Genomic DNA, 19,750 nt, shown 5'->3' on the forward strand with positions numbered 1-19,750 from the left:
AAAAATTTAGCAAAAAGAGCTTATAGTTTTTGAGAAAATCGATTTTAAAGTTTCAAAGGGAAAACTGTCTTTTAAATGCGGGAAATGTCTGTTTTCTTTGCACAGGTAACATGCTTTTTGTCGGCATGCAGTCATAAATGTAATACATATAAGAGGTTCCAGGAAAAGGGACCGGTAATGCTAACCCAGCAGCAGCACACGTGATGGAACAGGAGGAGGGTGGCGCAGGAGGAGAAGGCCACGCTTTGAGACACAACAACCCAGGCCTTGCATGAGGACAAGAAGCGTGCGGATAGCATGCTTTGTACCACCATGCAGTCATAAATGTAATAAAGATAAGTGGTTCAATAAACAGGGACCACGCGGCAACGCTAACCCAGCAGCAGCACACGTGATGGAACAGGAGGAGGCGCAGGAGGAGAAGGCCACGCTTTGTGAGACACAACAACCCAGGCCTTGCATGAGGACAAAAAGCGTGCGGAGAGCATGCTTTGTACCGCCATGTAGTCATAAATGTAATAAAGATAAGAGGTTCAATAAACAGGGACCACGCGGCAACGCTAACCCAGCAGCAGCAGCAGCAGCAGCACACGTGATGGAACAGGAGGAGGCGCAGGAGGAGAAGGCCACGCTTTGTGAGACACAACAACCCAGGCCTTGCATGAGGACAAAAAGCGTGCGGATAGCATGCTTTGTACCGCCATGTAGTCATAAATGTAATAAAGATAAGAGGTTCCATAAACAGGGACCGGCAACGCTAACCCAGCAGCAGCAGCAGCAGCAGCACACGTGATGGAACAGGAGGAGGCGCAGGAGGAGAAGGCCACGCTTTGTGAGACACAACAACCCAGGCCTTGCATGAGGACAAAAAGCGTGCGGATAGCATGCTTTGTACCGCCATGTAGTCATAAATGTAATAAAGATAAGAGGTTCCATAAACAGGGACCACGCGGCAACGGTAACCCAGCAGCAGCAGCAGCAGCAGCAGCACACGTGATGGAACAGGAGGAGGCGCAGGAGGAGAAGGCCACGCTTTGTGAGACACAACAACCCAGGCCTTGCATGAGGACAAAAAGCGTGCGGATATAGCAGCAATGCTTTTTGCCGCCATGCAGTCATAAATGTAATACAGATGAGAGGTTCAATAAACAGGGACCGGAAACGCTAAACCATCCCAGATGTTCATCGGTCATGTTACTTGGTTGGGGTCCAGGAGTGTTGCGTAGTCGTTTCCAATCCAGGATTGATTCATTTTAATTTGAGTCAGACGGTCTGCATTTTCTGTGGAGAGGCGGATACGCCGATCTGTGATGATGCCTCCGGCAGCACTGAAACAGCGTTCCGACATAACGCTGGCTGCCGGGCAAGCCAGCACCTCTATTGCGTACATTGCCAGTTCGTGCCAGGTGTCTAGCTTCATGCCCGGTTTCAGGTCCAGCGGTGCCAGCCACAAATCCGTCTGTTCCTTTATTCCCCTCCAAATTTCCTCCCCTGTGTGCTGCTTATCCCCAAGGCAGATCAGCTTCAGCAACGCTTGCTGACGCATGCCAACAGCTGTGCTGCACTGCTTCCACGATCCTACTGCTGCTGGTGCTGGGTTAGCATTTCCGGATGAGGTACAGCTTTGAGATGCGTTGGAGGAGAAGGAGTCAGAGAGGTAGGTGCTGCTGTTGTTATCCAGCTGTTTGCGGCGTGGGCAACACCCGCGCCGTAGCAGGTGAGGAATCGCTGCCAGGCTCCACAAGGTTCACCCAGTGCGCGGTAAGGGAGATGTATCGACCCTGGCCGAACGCACTCGTCCAGGTGTCAGTGGTGAGGTGAACCTTGCAGGCAACGGCATTCTTCAAGCTTCGGGTTATTTAGCTGACCACGTGCTCATGCAACTCAGGCACTGCAGAGCGCGCAAAGTGGTAGCGGCTGGGAACAACGTAACGTGGGATGGCCACTGACATCATGCCCTTGAAGCTGTTTGTCTCCACCACTCGATATGGCAGCATTTCGCAGGCCAGAAGCTTGGCTATGCTGGCTGGCTGTTACTGCCACGGCCCGGGGGTCATTTGCTGGCAATTTCCTCTTGTGCTCAAACATCTCAGAGACAGACAACTCAACCGTAGCGCTGCACACCGAAGGGCTGTTGGTTGTTGTGTTTGATGAACACTGGGAGACCTCAAGAGCACTAGTCCGGAAAGTGACAGTGTCAGCATCGTCTGATGTTTGTGAATGTTGTGAACCACGCAATGGCTGGGCTACTGCTGCTGCTGAGGCGGGTCTGGTGGTGAGTCTGGTGAACCCAAGGGAGGCAGTGTTGCTGGTGGTACCCTGTCCTGCCGCGTTTGCCCACAGAGTGGGATGTTTGGATAGAATGTGGCGGCTCATGCTGGTGGTGGAGAGGTTGTTAATACTTTTCCCCCTGCTCAGGCGGGTCTTGCACACCTTGCAAATCGCCATGGTAACATCCTCAGTGCAGTCTTCAAAGAAAGCCCAGACTTTAACTGGCTGAGGACTCGGACCTCGTGCGTGATGTGCTGGTGCTGCTTAACCCACTGCTGGACGCTTGAGAGGTCATCCAAGTAATTATCTGGTCCTGTTCTTTTGGATCTGTGAGGGTTGTTGTCCTGGACAACATGGGCAGTATTGAGTGGGTTTTCTTGGGTGCTCCCCTGTGGCCTGTACGTGAACCGTCAGGGGAAACACCTCTTCCCTTGCCCCTCCCTCTTTCACCGGATTTCTTCCTCATTTCACTTATCCTTAAAGTACACGCTGACTGGCAGCAGTACAGTGGCAGTACAGAAATGCTATACAGTGGTGGGTGAGCGGTGTACCACTATTGTCAGCAGTGACACAGAGCACAATGCTATACAGTGGCGGGTGAGCGGTGTACTACTGTTCCCAGCAGACACAGAGTGGAAGTAAACACAATGCTATATAGTGTGGCTGAGCCGTGTACACAGAGTGGCATTAAACACAATGCTATATAGTCTGCTATATAGTCACCCCGAACAGGGTGATGTTCTGCAGAACCCGAACAGTGGCAAACACTGTTCGCCCAACACTACTGGGAGGGAACGCAGATTTTAGTACCTAAACACACGATACAACATGTTTTCCGGGGTCGGACTCTGAGGCACATACAGATGGTCCCGATCATCATCCTCATCATACAACTCTTCTCCTGAGTCTGACCCACCCACCACCTCTGCCACCCCAACATCCCCAGACACAGACCCCTCATCGTCCTCAACATTAACTTGGGATGCTGGCCTGAGCCAGACCTCCTCCTCCACATCAGGCCCCATCATCTCCTCAATGGCAGCCCTCATTAATCGCTCTGGCGACGGACTGATGGACACAACGTTCTCCTCCGGGGAGGGCTGCTGCTGACCACTGGCTGCTGGGGTGGATGTTATAGCTTGCGTGGGGCGTTGGCTGTTGCTGTTGTTGGGAGTGCTGCTCACAGCGGAGGTCTCTGGGGAACTCATGTTGAGCTCATATAGTGGTTGACGGTGAGTGGAGTATTACTGATCCCAGCAATATACACACTGACTGGCAGAGTACGCAATGCTATATAGTGTGGCTGAGCGGTGTACACAGAGTGGCAGTAAACACAATGCTATATAGTCTGGCTGAGCGAGCGGTGTACTACTGTTCCCAGCAGAATCAGAGTGGCAGTAAACAATGGTATATAGTCTGGCTGAGCGGTGTACACAGAGTGTCAGTAAACAATGGTATATAGTCTGGCTGAGCGAGCGGTGTACTACTGTTCCCAGCAGAATCAGAGTGGCAGTAAACAATGGTATATAGTCTGGCTGAGCGGTGTACACAGAGTGTCAGTAAACAATGGTATATAGTCTGGCTGAGCGAGCGGTGTACTACTGTTCCCAGCAGAATCAGAGTGGCAGTAAACAATGGTATATAGTCTGGCTGAGCGGTGTACACAGAGTGTCAGTAAACAATGGTATATAGTCTGGCTGAGCGAGCGGTGTACTACTGTTCCCAGCAGAATCAGAGTGGCAGTAAACAATGGTATATAGTCTGGCTGAGCGGTGTACACAGAGTGTCAGTAAACAATGGTATATAGTCTGGCTGAGCGAGCGGTGTACTACTGTTCCCAGCAGAATCAGAGTGGCAGTAAACAATGGTATATAGTCTGGCTGAGCGGTGTACACAGAGTGTCAGTAAACAATGGTATATAGTCTGGCTGAGCGGTGTACACACAATGCTATATAGTCTGCTATATAGTGTCAGTAAACAATGGTATATAGTCTGGCTGAGCGAGCGGTGTACTACTGTTCCCAGCAGAATCAGAGTGGCAGTAAACAATGGTATATAGTCTGGCTGAGCGGTGTACACAGAGTTTCAGTAAACAATGGTATATAGTCTGGCTGAGCGGTGTACACAGAGTGTCAGTAAACAATGGTATATAGTCTGGCTGAGCGGTGTACACAGAGTGGCAGTAAACACAATGCTATATAGTCTGGCTGAGCGAGCGGTGTACTACTGTTCCCAGCAGAATCAGAGTGGCAGTAAACAATGGTATATAGTCTGGCTGAGCGGTGTACACACAATGCTATATAGTCTGCTATATAGTGTCAGTAAACAATGGTATATAGTCTGGCTGAGCGAGCGGTGTACTACTGTTCCCAGCAGAATCAGAGTGGCAGTAAACAATGGTATATAGTCTGGCTGAGCGGTGTACACAGAGTGTCAGTAAACAATGGTATATAGTCTGGCTGAGCGAGCGGTGTACTACTGTTCCCAGCAGAATCAGAGTGGCAGTAAACAATGGTATATAGTCTGGCTGAGCGGTGTACACAGAGTGTCAGTAAACAATGGTATATAGTCTGGCTGAGCGAGCGGTGTACTACTGTTCCCAGCAGAATCAGAGTGGCAGTAAACAATGGTATATAGTCTGGCTGAGCGGTGTACACAGAGTGTCAGTAAACAATGGTATATAGTCTGGCTGAGCGGTGTACACACAATGCTATATAGTCTGCTATATAGTGTCAGTAAACAATGGTATATAGTCTGGCTGAGCGAGCGGTGTACTACTGTTCCCAGCAGAATCAGAGTGGCAGTAAACAATGGTATATAGTCTGGCTGAGCGGTGTACACAGAGTGTCAGTAAACAATGGTATATAGTCTGGCTGAGCGAGCGGTGTACTACTGTTCCCAGCAGAATCAGAGTGGCAGTAAACAATGGTATATAGTCTGGCTGAGCGGTGTACACAGAGTGTCAGTAAACAATGGTATATAGTCTGGCTGAGCGGTGTACACACAATGCTATATAGTCTGCTATATAGTGTCAGTAAACAATGGTATATAGTCTGGCTGAGCGAGCGGTGTACTACTGTTCCCAGCAGAATCAGAGTGGCAGTAAACAATGGTATATAGTCTGGCTGAGCGGTGTACACAGAGTTTCAGTAAACAATGGTATATAGTCTGGCTGAGCGGTGTACACAGAGTGTCAGTAAACAATGGTATATAGTCTGGCTGAGCGGTGTACACAGAGTGGCAGTAAACACAATGCTATATAGTCTGGCTGAGCGAGCGGTGTACTACTGTTCCCAGCAGAATCAGAGTGGCAGTAAACAATGGTATATAGTCTGGCTGAGCGGTGTACACAGAGTGTCAGTAAACAATGGTATATAGTCTGGCTGAGCGGTGTACACAGAGTGTCAGTAAACAATGGTATATAGTCTGGCTGAGCGGTGTACACAGAGTGGCAGTAAACACAATGCTATATACTCTGGCTGAGCGAGCGGTGTACTACTGTTCCCAGCAGACACAGAACAGTGAACAGAATGCTATATAGTGTGGCTGAGCGAGCGGTGTACCACTATTCCCAGCAGACACAGAACAGTGAACAGAATGCTATATAGTGTGGCTGAGCGGGCGGTGTACCACTATTCCCAGCAGACACAGAACAGTGAACAGAATGCTATATAGTGTGGATGAGCGAGCGGTGTACCACTATTCCCAGCAGACACAGAACAGTAAACAGAATGCTATATAGTGTGGCTGAGCGAGCGGTGTACCACTATTCCCAGCAGACACAGAACAGTGAACAGAATGCTATATAGTGTGGCTGAGCGAGCGGTGTACCACTATTCCCAGCAGACACAGAACAGTGCACAGAATGCTATATAGTGTGGCTGAGCGAGCGGTGTACCACTATTCCCAGCAGACACAGAACAGTAAACAGAATGCTATATAGTGTGGCTGAGCGAGCGGTGTACCACTATTCCCAGCAGACACAGAACAGTAAACAGAATGCTATATAGTGTGGCTGAGCGAGCGGTGTACCACTATTCCAAGCAGACACAGAACAGTGAACAGAATGCTATATAGTGTGGCTGAGCGAGCGGTGTACCACTATTCCCAGCAGACACAGAGTGGCAGTAAACAGAATGCTATATAGTGTGGCTGAGCGAGGTACACAGAGTGGCAGTAAACAGAATGCTATATAGTGTGGCTGAGCAAGCGGTGTACTACTATTCCCAGCAGACACAGAGTGGCAGTAAACAGAATGCTATATAGTGTGGCTGAGCGAGGTACACAGAGTGGCAGTAAACAGAATGCTATATAGTGTGGCTGAGCAAGCGGTGTACTACTGTTCCCAGCAGTGACACAATGACAGGGGGGACCCTGGCTAGCGTGGCTGGAGCGCGAACTACCCTGCCTGCCTACCCAAAGCTAAACCCACAGACAAATGGCGGAGATATGACGTGGTTCGGGTATTTATTTACCCGAACCACGTGACCGTTCGGCCAATCAGAGCGCGTTCGGGTCCGAACCACGTGACCCGTTCGGCCAATCACAGCGCTAGCCGAACATTCGGGGAACGTTCGGCCATGCGCTCTTAGTTCGGCCATATGGCCGAACGGTTTGGCCGAGCACCGTCAGGTGTTCGGCCGAACTCGAACATCACCCGAACAGGGTGATGTTCTGCAGAACCCGAACAGTGGCGAACACTGTTCGCCCAACACTAACTCAGTGGTATCAGAGCAATGGAACAAAAGTCAGTACTGTTATGCGTTCTTCCTTATGGAACTGAGAATGGCTGCCAACATGCAGCATATCCCCAGATGATAACCTGTTGATGGCACAGTAATTAACCGCTTAACCTTTGACTCTTGAAAAACGTGTCTTAAAGCACGCAAGAGTAGACATCCGCAGGGTAGTGTGGCTGAGCGGTCTAAGGTGCTGGATTAAGGCTCCAGTCTCCTCAGAGGCGTGGGTTCAAATCCCACCACTGCCAGCCTTTAACTTCTCGCTTGCTTGACAAGGATGTACTATGTAGGAAAGATAAGGCCTCAGCTCCTCTGGCTTTAACACTTGCTCAAATACTTGTCCAAGCTTATACATCAGGGCCACTTGAGGAGCTTATCTTGGTCAGAAATTAATGGATTAGTCTTCTCAAATGTAACATTTGAGAAGACTAAGCCATTGATTCTGCTGTGGCATAGAGTGCTTTACCTGCACTTTCCTAAGTGCTGTCATCAGAGGCATAGAACCAAAGCCAGTACTGTCAAGTGTTTTCTCTTTCCGCGGTAATGAGAATAGGTGCATACATGCAGCATGTCCCCAGTTGATTACTTGTTGATGGCACAATAATGAACCACTCAACATTCCACTCATACACACCTCATTTTAAAAGCACACAAAAGATCGATATCGGCAAGGTAGTGTGGCCGAGCGGTCTAAGGCGCTGGATTTAGGCTCCAGTCTCTTTGGAGGCGTGGGTTCAAATCCCACCACTGCCAGTCTACAACTTCTATCTTGCCTCGCAGGCCTCTTGTGGATCTCCTACGTCCCTTCATCAACAACAAGAAAGCTCAAATACTTCTCTTTTCCTCCATCAGCTTGCACAACAACATGAATGAGGCGTACCCAGCACCACACTTTCTTTCACCGCTACAAAGGAATACAGTTTAGAAAAAAAAAGTGCTTACAATGGCTTAAGACCTTTACATGCACTTTTCCACTGGATTCTGACAATGTGCCACAGCTCATAACTCCTGGCTGTGGATGACCTTTTGACAGCAACAGTGGCAACAGATAGGACTTTCTACAAAGTAAACAGGGCAAAGATCTCATTTAGATGACTGAGGTGAGATCTGCCCCTATTACCCAATAGTAGGCAAATGTTTCCTCTCAATTGTAGGTGAATGGCATTTTAGGTATACGTGCAATAGCATCTATTCCAGTGCTACGGGCTACATTGTACATTGTACGTAAGTGGACAATTGCGATTTTTTTAGACAGGTGACATTACTTTTGCATAAAAGCTGATACATTAACTACGTGGGCAGTTAGGGGTTCGAGAGGATGTCTTTTATTGTACGCCAGGCCTAAGCAGGTTTTCTCAACCAGGGTTCCCTGGACGCCCAAGCTTCCTTCAGGACTTTTCAGGGGTTCCCTGGCATTTTCCCCACTTGCCCCAGTAAGGTCGGTTTCCTTGAGATGCAAAAATTATTTGAAGGCTTCCTCCAGGGTCTCATGATGGGAATACACCATGAGATTTTTTGGCAGATAGTTGGTTCGATAGATAATTTAATGCATATCCGATCTGATTTTCGATCGGAAAAGCGATCGGACAGTAGGTGCTGCACTCAGTGGTATCAGAGCAATGGAACAAAAGTCAGTACTGTTATGCGTTCTTCCTTATGGAACTGAGAATGGCTGCCAACATGCAGCATATCCCCAGATGATAACCTGTTGATGGCACAGTAATTAACCGCTTAACCTTTGACTCTTGAAAAACGTGTCTTAAAGCACGCAAGAGTAGACATCCGCAGGGTAGTGTGGCTGAGCGGTCTAAGGTGCTGGATTAAGGCTCCAGTCTCCTCAGAGGCGTGGGTTCAAATCCCACCACTGCCAGCCTTTAACTTCTCGCTTGCTTGACAAGAAAGTACTATGTAGGAAAGATAAGGCCTCAGCTCCTCTGGCTTTAACACTTGCTCAAATACTTGTCCAAGCTTATACATCAGGGCCACTTGAGGAGCTTATCTTGGTCAGAAATTAATGGATTAGTCTTCTCAAATGTAACATTTGAGAAGACTAATCCATTGATTCTGCTGTGGCATAGAGTGCTTTACCTGCACTTTCCTAGGTGCTGTCATCAGAGGCATAGAACCAAAGCCAGTACTGTCAAGTGTTTTCTCTTTTCGTGGTAATGAGAATAGGTGCATACATGCAGCATGTCCCCAGTTGATTACTTGTTGATGGCACAATAATGAACCACTCAACATTCCACTCATACACACCTCATTTTAAAAGCACACAAAAGATCGGTATCGGCAAGGTAGTGTGGCCGAGCGGTCTAAGGCGCTGGATTTAGGCTCCAGTCTCTTTGGAGGCGTGGGTTCAAATCCCACCACTGCCAGTCTACAACTTCTATCTTGCCTCGCAGGCCTCTTGTGGATCTCCTACGTCACTTCATCAACAACAAGAAAGCTCAAATACTTCTCTTTTCCTCCATCAGCTTGCACAACAACATGAATGAGGCGTACCCAGCACCACACTTTCTTTCACCGCTACAAAGGAATACAGTTTAGAAAAAAAAAGTGCTTACAATGGCTTAAGACCTTTACATGCACTTTTCCACTGGATTCTGACAATGTGCCACAGCTCACAACTCCTGGCTGTGGATGACCTTTTGACAGCAACAGTGGCAACAGATAGGACTTTCTACAAAGTAAACAGGGCAAAGATCGCATTTAGATGACTGAGGTGAGATCTGCCCCTATTACCCAATAGTAGGCAAATGTTTCCTCTCAATTGTAGGTGAATGGCATTTTAGGTATACGTGCAATAGCATCTATTCCAGTGCTACGGGCTACATTGTACATTGTACGTAAGTGGACAATTGTGATTTTTTTAGACAGGTGACATTACTTTTGCATAAAAGCTGATACATTAACTACGTGGGCAGTTAGGGGTTCGAGAGGATGTCTTTTATTGTACGCCAGGCCAAAGCAGGTTTTCTCAACCAGGGTTCCCTGGACGCCCAATCTTCCTTCAGGACTTTTCAGGGGTTCCCTGGCATTTTCCCCACTTGCCCCAGTAAGGTCGGTTTCCTTGAGATGCAAAAATTATTTGAAGGCTTCCTCCAGGGTCTCATGATGGGAATACACCATGAGATTTTTTGGCAGATAGTTGGTTCGATAGATAATTTAATGCATATCCGATCTGATTTTCGATCGGAAAATCGATCGGAAAAGCGATCGGACAGTAGGTGCTGCACTAAGTGGTATCAAATACTTGTCCAAGCTTATACATCAGGGCCACTTGAGGAGCTTATCTTGGTCAGAAAGGTTGCTTTTGACCTAGCTCCCGGACTTCCAGTAGAGGGTGTACTTGCTGTTTCCTTGAAGCCGACTTTGAAGCACTTTTTTGGGCACCATTTGAACTTGAGGTCCCTGCTTGGTTTGGGCCTAGCAGGGGCCTTGCCTGTGCTAACCGGCCGCTCCAGCCATGGAGCGGCCGGCTCATACCCCCCCTACTGCTTCAACTTACCTGGGGGATGCCCCTGGCCAAGTGGATCCGGTGACTTGGTTCAGGGAGGTAAAATTGAGGATGGAGCTGGTGGAAGACCTAGGGAAAAAGTACAAGACTATAAAGTACAGGTTTGGGGCATCCTGGAGGAAAGAAATGTCCCACACGAATGAGGACCTAGTCCAGCTAAAGAAAGAGATAAGGATGCAAAAAGACATCTTACACAGCCTGGAGTACATTGGAGGGCCCCTAGCGGAAAACTACCAACACAGGCGGCGTTTCCGCAAAATGCTGGGCCCGGATCCTGAAATCGATACAAGCAGTGAGGATAATGAGGAAGATGAGGAGTGCATGGTTGTGGAATCTAGTAGCACACCAGTGGAGGCGCCTGACTGGATCAAGAAGGAAAAAGGTGAGGGGGATAAAGTACCTAACTCTGCGGTGGGTGCCCGGGAGGGTGTGGGTAGTGCCTGCCTTGCTTCCCCTGCCGCCGGAGGTCCGGGCGGTATAGCTGCCGCTGGGGCCCCTGGAGTGGTAGTGGGTGGTGGGGTGAGTGCTGCCAGCACCAAGGCTGCAAAAGCTGTGCCCCCTGCTATGTTATCTAGCGGTGGGGTTGATGGGGCTGTGATGGCCTCCCCGGGTGCCCGCACAGAATCTCCCCCTGCTCCCCTGGATGCTGTTAGTAGGGCTTTACCCGGTCCTCTGGTGGTGTCTGGGGATGCTGCGGGGGGTGAGAAGTGCGCCCAGAGTTTTAGGGAAAGTCCCTCAGAGCCTACCTGTGTTTCCAATGCGGAGGTCCGTAATGGCGCCGACAGCGCTATCCCTATGAGCCAAGATGGCGCCGAGACGCCAAACACTGTTGATGAGACGCCGGAGGAACTTTCGGCCCGCCTACCGGAAGTGATGTGCGGAGCTGAGGCGGCCAATCAGCCGCATGGGAAAGCGGCAAGCGTTCCCCACGCGGCCATCCATACGCATGACGCCATTGAAACAGGCGTTCATGACGCGGCCAGGGGGACGCATGGAAAAAGTCCTGATGCGGCCAGTAAGCCGCATCAACATGCGGAGGATGCGGAAGATGTGACCAAGCGTATGGAAGGAGGTGGGTGCAATGCGGCCGGAGATCCGCATCACCACACACAGTCTGCAGCCAATCCAGACGGAATTTCGTATTACAACACGGAAACTGGGGCCGATGGAGTGCAAGTGGGAGTATCTCATGCAGCCAGTGCAGCGCACCTGAGTGCAGGAGTGGGAGCCTGTGGATTACAAAAAGATGCGGACAATGCATCAGAAAATGTGTCTTTAAGCCCCGCCAAGCAAGGGGTGACCCTGGAGGAGAAGGGAGGGATCCCTGAAAAGTCTGGCTCTAGCACTGGCGAATCTGGGGAGGATTTTCAAGCCCCAATTGGTGGACAGGACTCTCCTGTGGGCGGTGCCAGGCGTAAGAAGACGGGTGAGAAACCAGCTATTTCTAAAGTTTCTTCTAAAAAAGTAAAAAAAGGAAAAAATAAGTTAAAGAGACCCTGTATTGTTGTGACGGGTGGGGGAAGGGTGAAGAAAAAGTCTGAGGGTAACATAGTGGAAAAAGTTGAATTGCCCTCAATGGAGGTAGAAAACACAAATGTGGAAAAAGATGCAAATATAAATGTGATTGTGGGCGGTGCCCAAAAAGTTCATCAAACTGATGTTGTTGATGGAGAACCTGTGTTGCTTGTTGGTGGCTCGAACGGGAGTGCCGGGGTGGAGTTAAGTCTGCAGGGGGGAAGGGACAAAGATGCAGATGAGACTCTTCCTGACACTTCTGTCACAGATCTCACTTCAAGCTCAATAGTAACAACAAAGGTTTCGTCTCGTTTCCCTAACGATAGTGATACAGTAAGGGCTTCTGTCCTTTATAGGGAAATTAATGGTGAAATAATAATGATCAAAGATGGTCAAGTGAGTCATGGGTTGGATCCTTTGTTTGGTGATAGCTTTCACTCCCTTTCTGGAGGTGACAACTCAGACTCAGATGAAGGTTGGAGAAAGAAAAAAGTTAAAAAAAAGCATGTAGAGCCTCCGCCTATTGTAGTGGAAGACTTAATAACAGAATTCCGTACAATGGACTGTATCTACAGGCTAGAGAAAGATCGCCTGGTGGTGATAGAAGGCCATTCAGGCGAAACTAAGATTTTTTCTGTGGAACCTGGGGGGGACTTCAAAGGTCTCTATCTAGTGGGCAAAGGTGACCCAAATTGTGGATGCCAGATTGAATTTCGGGCCAATGGCAAGAAATTTTTGGTAGAAAACGAGATCATCAAGAGATTTGATTATACTGGCAAAGTAGAGTTCAGCGAAACCATTTTTGGTCTGGGTCCCAATGCCCCTAGGTATGAGCCCCCCCCCCCCCCCCCGTGTCCCCTGTGGTTGCCTCGGTGCCTGATGAGGCGCCTGGTGACAGTTCGGCTGGAGCTGAGGTTGGTGGAGTGTCTGCTGGGTCTGGGTTGCCTGGGTTGGAGAGCGTGACCAGGGTAGGTTTTGATTTTCCTGCCCTGGGCCCTGCCTCCAACCCGGGAGCCCTTGCCTCCATGGCGGCCTCGGCTCAGGGGACATCCGCTGCCCGGCCCCGGTCATATTCTCGTGCAGTGCGAAGTGCCGCTTCTGGGAGGAGAGTTCTAGCTCCCCTGGAGCTGGAGTCTGAGACATTTGTCCCTGGCAGGAGGAACGTGGTCAGACTTAAATGGGAACATGATTCTGCCATTCCTAACAAAAAAGAGTTTGTCCGGTTCCTCCTGGATCTGGGGACAAAGCCATGTGACTTAAACGCGATTCTAGCTCCAGGGGATCCCCCCCAGTATTATGATGTGAGCTTTTTGTCGCTGCACGGGATGGAGGCCTTCCTGGAGGAGAGACTGAAGGTGTCAGTTAACAACCAGTGGCACGGTTTCTCAGTCTTTCCTCTATCCCGGCAGTCATTGGAAAAAAAAGCTCACATCGTAGTGCAAAATGAGAGCATCCCTGTGAGAGACTTGATGTCCTGGGTTCAGCATTACGCTGACGTGATGGCCCCTCCGCAGCGAGTCCTGGATGACCTGGGGATTTGGTGGGGGGAATATGAGGTGGCGATAAAGCTCCATACTAAGGAGGGACTCGTCACCCATATTCCCCGATCCGCCCTTATAGGGCGTGACAAAATTATTACTTATTATCCCGGTCAGCCCAGGACCTGCAATAGATGTGGAAAGCGGGGCCATCTCGCTAGTAACTGCCCCGATCCCAGGTGTAGCAGGTGCCAGGAGTTCGGGCATTCCTCAGGTAGTTGCCGCCGAATCAAGTGCAATTTTTGTTTTGAATACGGTCACCCGTATACGGAATGCCCGATCTCCTGAGCAACTATGCCTGAGGATCTCAGGAGAGCCATGTTGGTCCGTATGGACGAGGAGAATCAGCTCGTCCCCCTGCCAATTCCCAGTGTGTCTGTCCAGCCTGTATCAGCTCCTATTGTTTCCGAGTCTGTTACTGTTCCTTTTTCTGTTGTCTCTCCCGCCGCTTCTCCTCGTCCAGTTAGGACTAAGGTGGCCCCTGAGGGGCAGTCTGAGCTCAGGAGGTCTGGTCGTCTCAGGGATGCTGCTCATGGGGGGGAAGGCTCTTCTCCCAAGGCACAACGCATAAGGCCCCCAAGGTCAGTTAAAGTCAAGAGGGCTCTTAAACCCTCTGGTCCTGGTTACCCCTTTGCCCTTCCATCCTCGGCCCCTCCCTCCCTTGCTCCTCAGGAGCCTGTTCCCCTTTTGTCCTCCGATCCCCCTTCCTCGTCCCCTCCTCCCTCTGCTCCCCCCCCTCCCCCTCCTGATGACACAGTCATCCCCCCCCCTCCTCCCCCTCCTGATGATTCAATCATCACTCCCCCCCCCCCTCCTCCTCCCCCCCCTCCTGATGACATTGTCATCACCTCTCCTCCCCCTCCTCCTGATGACACTGCTTCCCCATCCCCTACTGATGGCAGTGTTGCTGTTGCTCCTAGTCCAGTCTCGCTCTCCCTGTTTTCAGGTAGTTGTCTCCAGCCAAAGGGCAAGGAGGACCTAAACGAGGAGGAGAAAGCGTTCTTGGAAGAACGATTAAAAACCAGGAGAACAAGTAAGGGACCCAAATCTGGGCCCCTACAAAGAAGGGCCACTCAGAAAAATTGGGCAGTCCTGGTTCAAAGGCGTAATGAAGTCAAACTTGCCAACAGATTTGACTTGTTGGCTGGTAAGCCTTTGTCCTCGGAAGAGGAAGATATGGTGATTGGCAATCCTGCCACTGTCTGAAGGGGTATTGTCTTTTGTGTTCTCGTTTTTTGTTTCTTGTAATGTTGTGTTTTTGCTTTCATTTTTATTGTCTTTGTTCAAAGGAGTATGAAGGGAAACCTCAATCACTCTAATGGCTGCTCCCTCACCACTAATGTTGGCAACGATCAACGTTGCTAGCATCAAAACCCCCAGAGCTCGAAAATTGGCGTTCACAATTCTGGCCAGCCTGGAGGCTGACATCATTTTCCTACAGGAGACCAGGCTCACCTCTACGGCTGACCTCTGGTTAGCCGAGAGGGACTGGGTGTCCGGTCAGAGTTTCTGGTCTCTTGCGGGAGAGCCTGGAAGTGGTGTAGCGGTCCTTTTTAGGACCGACATGGTAACATGCCGGCGAGTTATTGAAGTGGAGATGGGAAGGTGTCTGGTTTTGGACGTCTGTGTGAAAGGGCAGGACCTCAGGCTTATCAACGCCTATGCTCACCCCTCAATTAAGGGGGAGAGGAAGCGCCTTTTCACACAGATCAGGCCATTCTTTTTTTCAGCTTGTCCTGTGATCCTGGGTGGTGATTTTAACACCGTCACTAGGGCCAAGGACAGGGCGAGTGCCCGGGTCCGGATAAGCGGTGATGGTAAGTTTTTAGATAGAATAGTTAAAGATGCTGATCTGGTGGATGTACACATTCGACATTCACCAGGTCTCACGGGTTTCACCTTTTATAGCGGTAGCAGTAGATCTAGAATAGATAGGTTTTTTGTTTCGGAGAATCTCATCACTTCGGCCCCCAAGCTGTTGGCGGTGGAATTCTCTGATCACCTTATTCTATCGGTGTGTTTGAATGCTCTAGACGCTCCTCCCAGAGGTAGGGGTATCTGGAGAATGAATTCGGCCCTGCTGCTGGAAAGTGACGTGAGACGATCCTTTGAGGAGTTTTTTCAGGCACAGGTCACCATCCTGGACTGTTTCAACAATAGGTCTGAGTGGTGGGAGGAAGTCAAAAAACGTGCTGCCAGATTCTTCAAGGGTCTAGCTGTCCGTAAAAATATTGATAGAGATTTTGCTTACCAACAACTGAGGGAGAGATTAAACATTCTGATCTCTGAGGGCGGAGATCCGGGGGAGATCTCTGAGGTCAAACTCCGCCTCAAGCAGTTGCAGTATGACCGGTTGGCTTCTTTGACTCTGGAGAGGGATCATGGTAAGTACCACTCGCCTGACCCTTACCAGAGTTTCAAACAAAGTTCAGCGCTTAGGACGGTCCATGGTCTCAGGGATGGTTCGGGATCTCTGGCAAAGTCCAGGTCGGAGATCTTGTCCATCGCTAGAGAGTTTTATGCTAAACTGCTTGGGGAGAAGCCCCTTGACCAGACTAGAATGGATGATTTCTTGGCTTCCATACCAGGTCTGAAAGAATTTGATGTTTCTGGTATTGATTTGACCACTGAGATCACCGTGGATGAAGTAGCGAGGGCCATTGATGGTCTCGCGCCTAAAAAGACCCCGGGTCCGGATGGACTGACGGCTGAGTTTTACAAGGCCTTCAAATCCATCCTGGCCCCTAAATTGGCCGGTGCTTTTAACGACTGCCTTGCCGAGGGTCAATTACCACCCTCCATGAGGCAATCTGCGGTTATCTTGTTGTCAAAAGGTCGTAATCCTGAGATGATTGAGAATTGGCGTCCCATCAGCCTTCTCAATGTCGACAGGAAGATCTTGGCAAAAATTTTATTCTGGCGCTTGTCCCAGGTAACGGATGTGCTTTCCCGCCACCAGCACTGCTCGGTTTCAGGTAGGAGTACTTTCTCAGCACTGTTAGCTGTCCGGGAAGTTCTGGAACGGTGCAGGGCTGAGGGCTGGGGAAAGTTTTTGCTAACATTGGACCAGTCGAAGGCCTTTGATCGAGTCAACCATAAGTACCTATGGCGGCTACTTAGTGTGTACGGCTTGCAGGGGAGGTTTATCAATTGGCTACAGACTTTGTATAAAGAGGCTGAGAGTTTCATGCTCATCAACGGATGGATCGGCCAGCCTTTTGAGGTGAGCTCGGGGGTCCGCCAGGGGTGTCCGCTGAGTTCTCTACTGTACGTATTTGCCATCGACCCTTTCGTGAGAAGGTTAGAGGGCAGTGCGCTCAGTGGGGTTCCTGTGGGCATCTCTGGTGTCTCGCCTCTGAAGGTGGTGGCTTATGCCGATGATGTAACAGTTGTGATCTCGAAGGCGGAAGAGGCGTTGGTGGTGGCCGAAGAGATCGCTCTGTACTCGTCGGCATCTGGTTCAAAAGTGAATCCGGATAAGTGCGAAACTTTCTGGTTGGGCAAAGAAGGAGAATCCTTTGCACTTCCTGGCTCCTTTCCCGTGCCTCAGGACGAAATCAAGATCTTAGGCATCAAATTTGGCCCAGGCGATTATGGCCTGCGAAATTGGGAGAGCAAGCTGAAAGATGTCGACACTAAAGTGGCTCGTTGGAAGGGTTGGCGTTTAACCCTCAGGGAAAGGGTTGACTTGATTAAAACCTATCTGGTGCCGATAATGTTATACGTTAGCTACGTTGCAATTTTGCCAGCATCCCTGTACACCAGGATTAACGCTCTGTTTTTCCTGATGTTATGGGGAAACAGAACGAACCCTGTACGTAGGAACATCACTTACAGAACCAGGCGGGAGGGTGGCTTAGGAATGGTCAACCCGATCGTCTTTTTCTCCCTGATGTTCATTAAGTTCAATCTTGGTAGTTTGTTTGCAGGGAGCCCGCCTACTTGGGTAAGCTTCTTTCAGATCTGGTGTGAGCCTTTCCTCAGGGATTGGATGAGCGGTGGCTCAGTGAAGAAACTGAATGCACGTCATGGCTACCTTCCGGCCTATGTTTTGCCTTGCATGAAGAAACTGCGGCAGTGGGGATTGGGAGTGGAGGACATCAGGTCGGTCGACAGGAAAGTCCTGTTGGCTAGAGTGGTGGACTCTCATTTCCATGACCCATTGGCCTTGAAGGATTGCCCAGGCCCGATTTTGAAGGAGGGTTTGCGGTTACTTAATTCACCGCGCGTTCCGAACAAATTCTGGGACATCGCCTGGCTAACTTTCCAGGGCAAACTGTATGTTGGAGGGAACATGTGGGGTCGGAGACCAGAAGTTCGTGTCTGTCCTCGACAGGAGTGTTCCGTTGAGGAGGACATGGAACACTTTCTGATCACATGCCCCTTCAATGTAGAGGTGTATAAACAGGTGGGTGGGGTCCTAGGTATCCCATTTCTGGAGCATCTGAGTTATGCTGAGTGGGCATATGGAGCTTTTAACCAACGCCAGGGCTTTGATTTGTGCACTTTATACATAGTTAGCCTAGTGGTTAGGAGACACGTTTGGTTGGCACGGTGTGACGTAGCGATTAGGCAGAAAATCTCGCCGGTCCAGGTGGTGGTGAACGGTATTCTCGGTGAGGTTGGGAAGATCCGGTTCTTGGAGAGGAAGAAGCTGGGGAGAGGAGCTTGGATTCTGGCTTGGCAGAATATCAAGCCTCCTTGACCTGGTGGACTCTTCTCCAGGGTGTTGCTTTACTATTCTCCCTCTTGCACCCTAGATTTTTTGAGTTTTGTGATTCTTTTTTGAAGTCTGGCCGCAGACACAAAGGAGATATCCCTTTGTGCTTCTTCTATATATTGTTGGTAGCGGTGATGATTTGTCTCATTAATTAATTTTATTTCTTGTCTTGACTCAACGTTGTCTATAGTCTTCTGTTTTTCCTTTGGGCGTAAAAGACCCATTGTATGACTGTGTGGTATGAGTGGTGTATTGTAGGTGATGTCATCTTTTTTTTTTTTTTTTTTTTTTTTTGTGGTAGTGTATGTTATGTGTTTTTTCTTTTCTTTATTTATTTTTAGTACGTTGAATAAATGATGTAATGTAGGTGTTGTTTCCGTTTTTGTATAGAAGTGGCTGATTGATACTCCTTCAACAGTAATATCTCATATGAGAATGATTTATGAGTTATGTGTTTATATCTTGTTTTGGGTATTTCCCTTGCATTATATGTTTTTCTGATGTAAATACTGTAAATAGAGTTATTGCTTGATGAAATCAAGTATAAAACAGGATGTTTAATGTTGTATATAAGATCTTTTGGAGGAAAAATCTCTTGTATAATTTTGCTTTCAGATATGCATATTTTTTAATTTATTTATTGCCTATAATGTATGCTATATGATCCTGTCTTTTATAATAAAATATCTTGAGGAGCTTATCTTGGTCAGAAATTAATGGATTAGTCTTCTCAAATGTAACATTTGAGAAGACTAATCCATTGATTCTGCTGTGGCATAGAGTGCTTTACCTGCACTTTCCTAGGTGCTGTCATCAGAGGCATAGAACCAAAGCCAGTACTGTCAAGTGTTTTCTCTTTCCGCGGTAATGAGAATAGGTGCATACATGCAGCATGTCCCCAGTTGATTACTTGTTGATGGCACAATAATGAACCACTCAACATTTCACTCATACACACCTCATTTTAAAAGCACACAAAAGATTGATATCGGCAAGGTAGTGTGGCCGAGTGGTCTAAGGCGCTGGATTTAGGCTCCAGTCTCTTTGGAGGCGTGGGTTCAAATCCCACCACTGCCAGTCTACAACTTCTATCTTGCCTCGCAGGCCTCTTGTGGATCTCCTACGTCCCTTCATCAACAACAAGAAAGCTCAAATACTTCTCTTTCCCTGGTGCCTCCATGTCAGCATACTCATGGGTTAGCTCCGCCCCTCTAACCCCTATAGGACCAATCAAAATTCTATATATATATGGTCCCTACCCCTTCCACCTCATTCTTTTTTCCGTCCTCAGACACTATAGGACCTGTGTCTGTTAGAGTTTTAGGTTAAGCTATTTGTCTTCAGGTTTTGGTATTCTTCCCCTTGCCCATACCACAGGTTAAGCTTCCTGTGTAATGGGCTGCTAAATGCGTCCAATTGTACCCCTGTACCTGTACCGGGTATTTCAGGT

General features: G+C 49.0%; 5 non-coding genes across 5 annotated transcripts; all 5 read left to right on the forward strand.

Annotated features, from left to right (window-relative positions):
• The first annotated feature begins 7,176 nt into the window (after positions 1-7,176).
• TRNAL-AAG (transfer RNA leucine (anticodon AAG)) lies at positions 7,177-7,258 on the forward strand. Its single transcript has one exon. It is a non-coding gene; the product is annotated as a tRNA-Leu (tRNA).
• Positions 7,259-7,681: 423 nt separating this feature from the next.
• On the forward strand, positions 7,682-7,763 carry TRNAL-UAG (transfer RNA leucine (anticodon UAG)). Its single transcript has one exon. It is a non-coding gene; the product is annotated as a tRNA-Leu (tRNA).
• Positions 7,764-8,798: 1,035 nt separating this feature from the next.
• TRNAL-AAG (transfer RNA leucine (anticodon AAG)) lies at positions 8,799-8,880 on the forward strand. The gene has a single exon. It is a non-coding gene; the product is annotated as a tRNA-Leu (tRNA).
• A 423-nt stretch (positions 8,881-9,303) lies between these two features.
• Positions 9,304-9,385, forward strand: TRNAL-UAG (transfer RNA leucine (anticodon UAG)). The gene has a single exon. It is a non-coding gene; the product is annotated as a tRNA-Leu (tRNA).
• Positions 9,386-19,295: 9,910 nt separating this feature from the next.
• Positions 19,296-19,377, forward strand: TRNAL-UAG (transfer RNA leucine (anticodon UAG)). Its single transcript has one exon. It is a non-coding gene; the product is annotated as a tRNA-Leu (tRNA).
• The last annotated feature ends 373 nt before the right edge of the window (positions 19,378-19,750 follow it).

The sequence above is a fragment of the Hyperolius riggenbachi genome, chromosome 12, assembly GCF_040937935.1.
Source record: "Hyperolius riggenbachi isolate aHypRig1 chromosome 12, aHypRig1.pri, whole genome shotgun sequence".
Classification (NCBI taxonomy): domain Eukaryota; kingdom Metazoa; phylum Chordata; class Amphibia; order Anura; family Hyperoliidae; genus Hyperolius; species Hyperolius riggenbachi.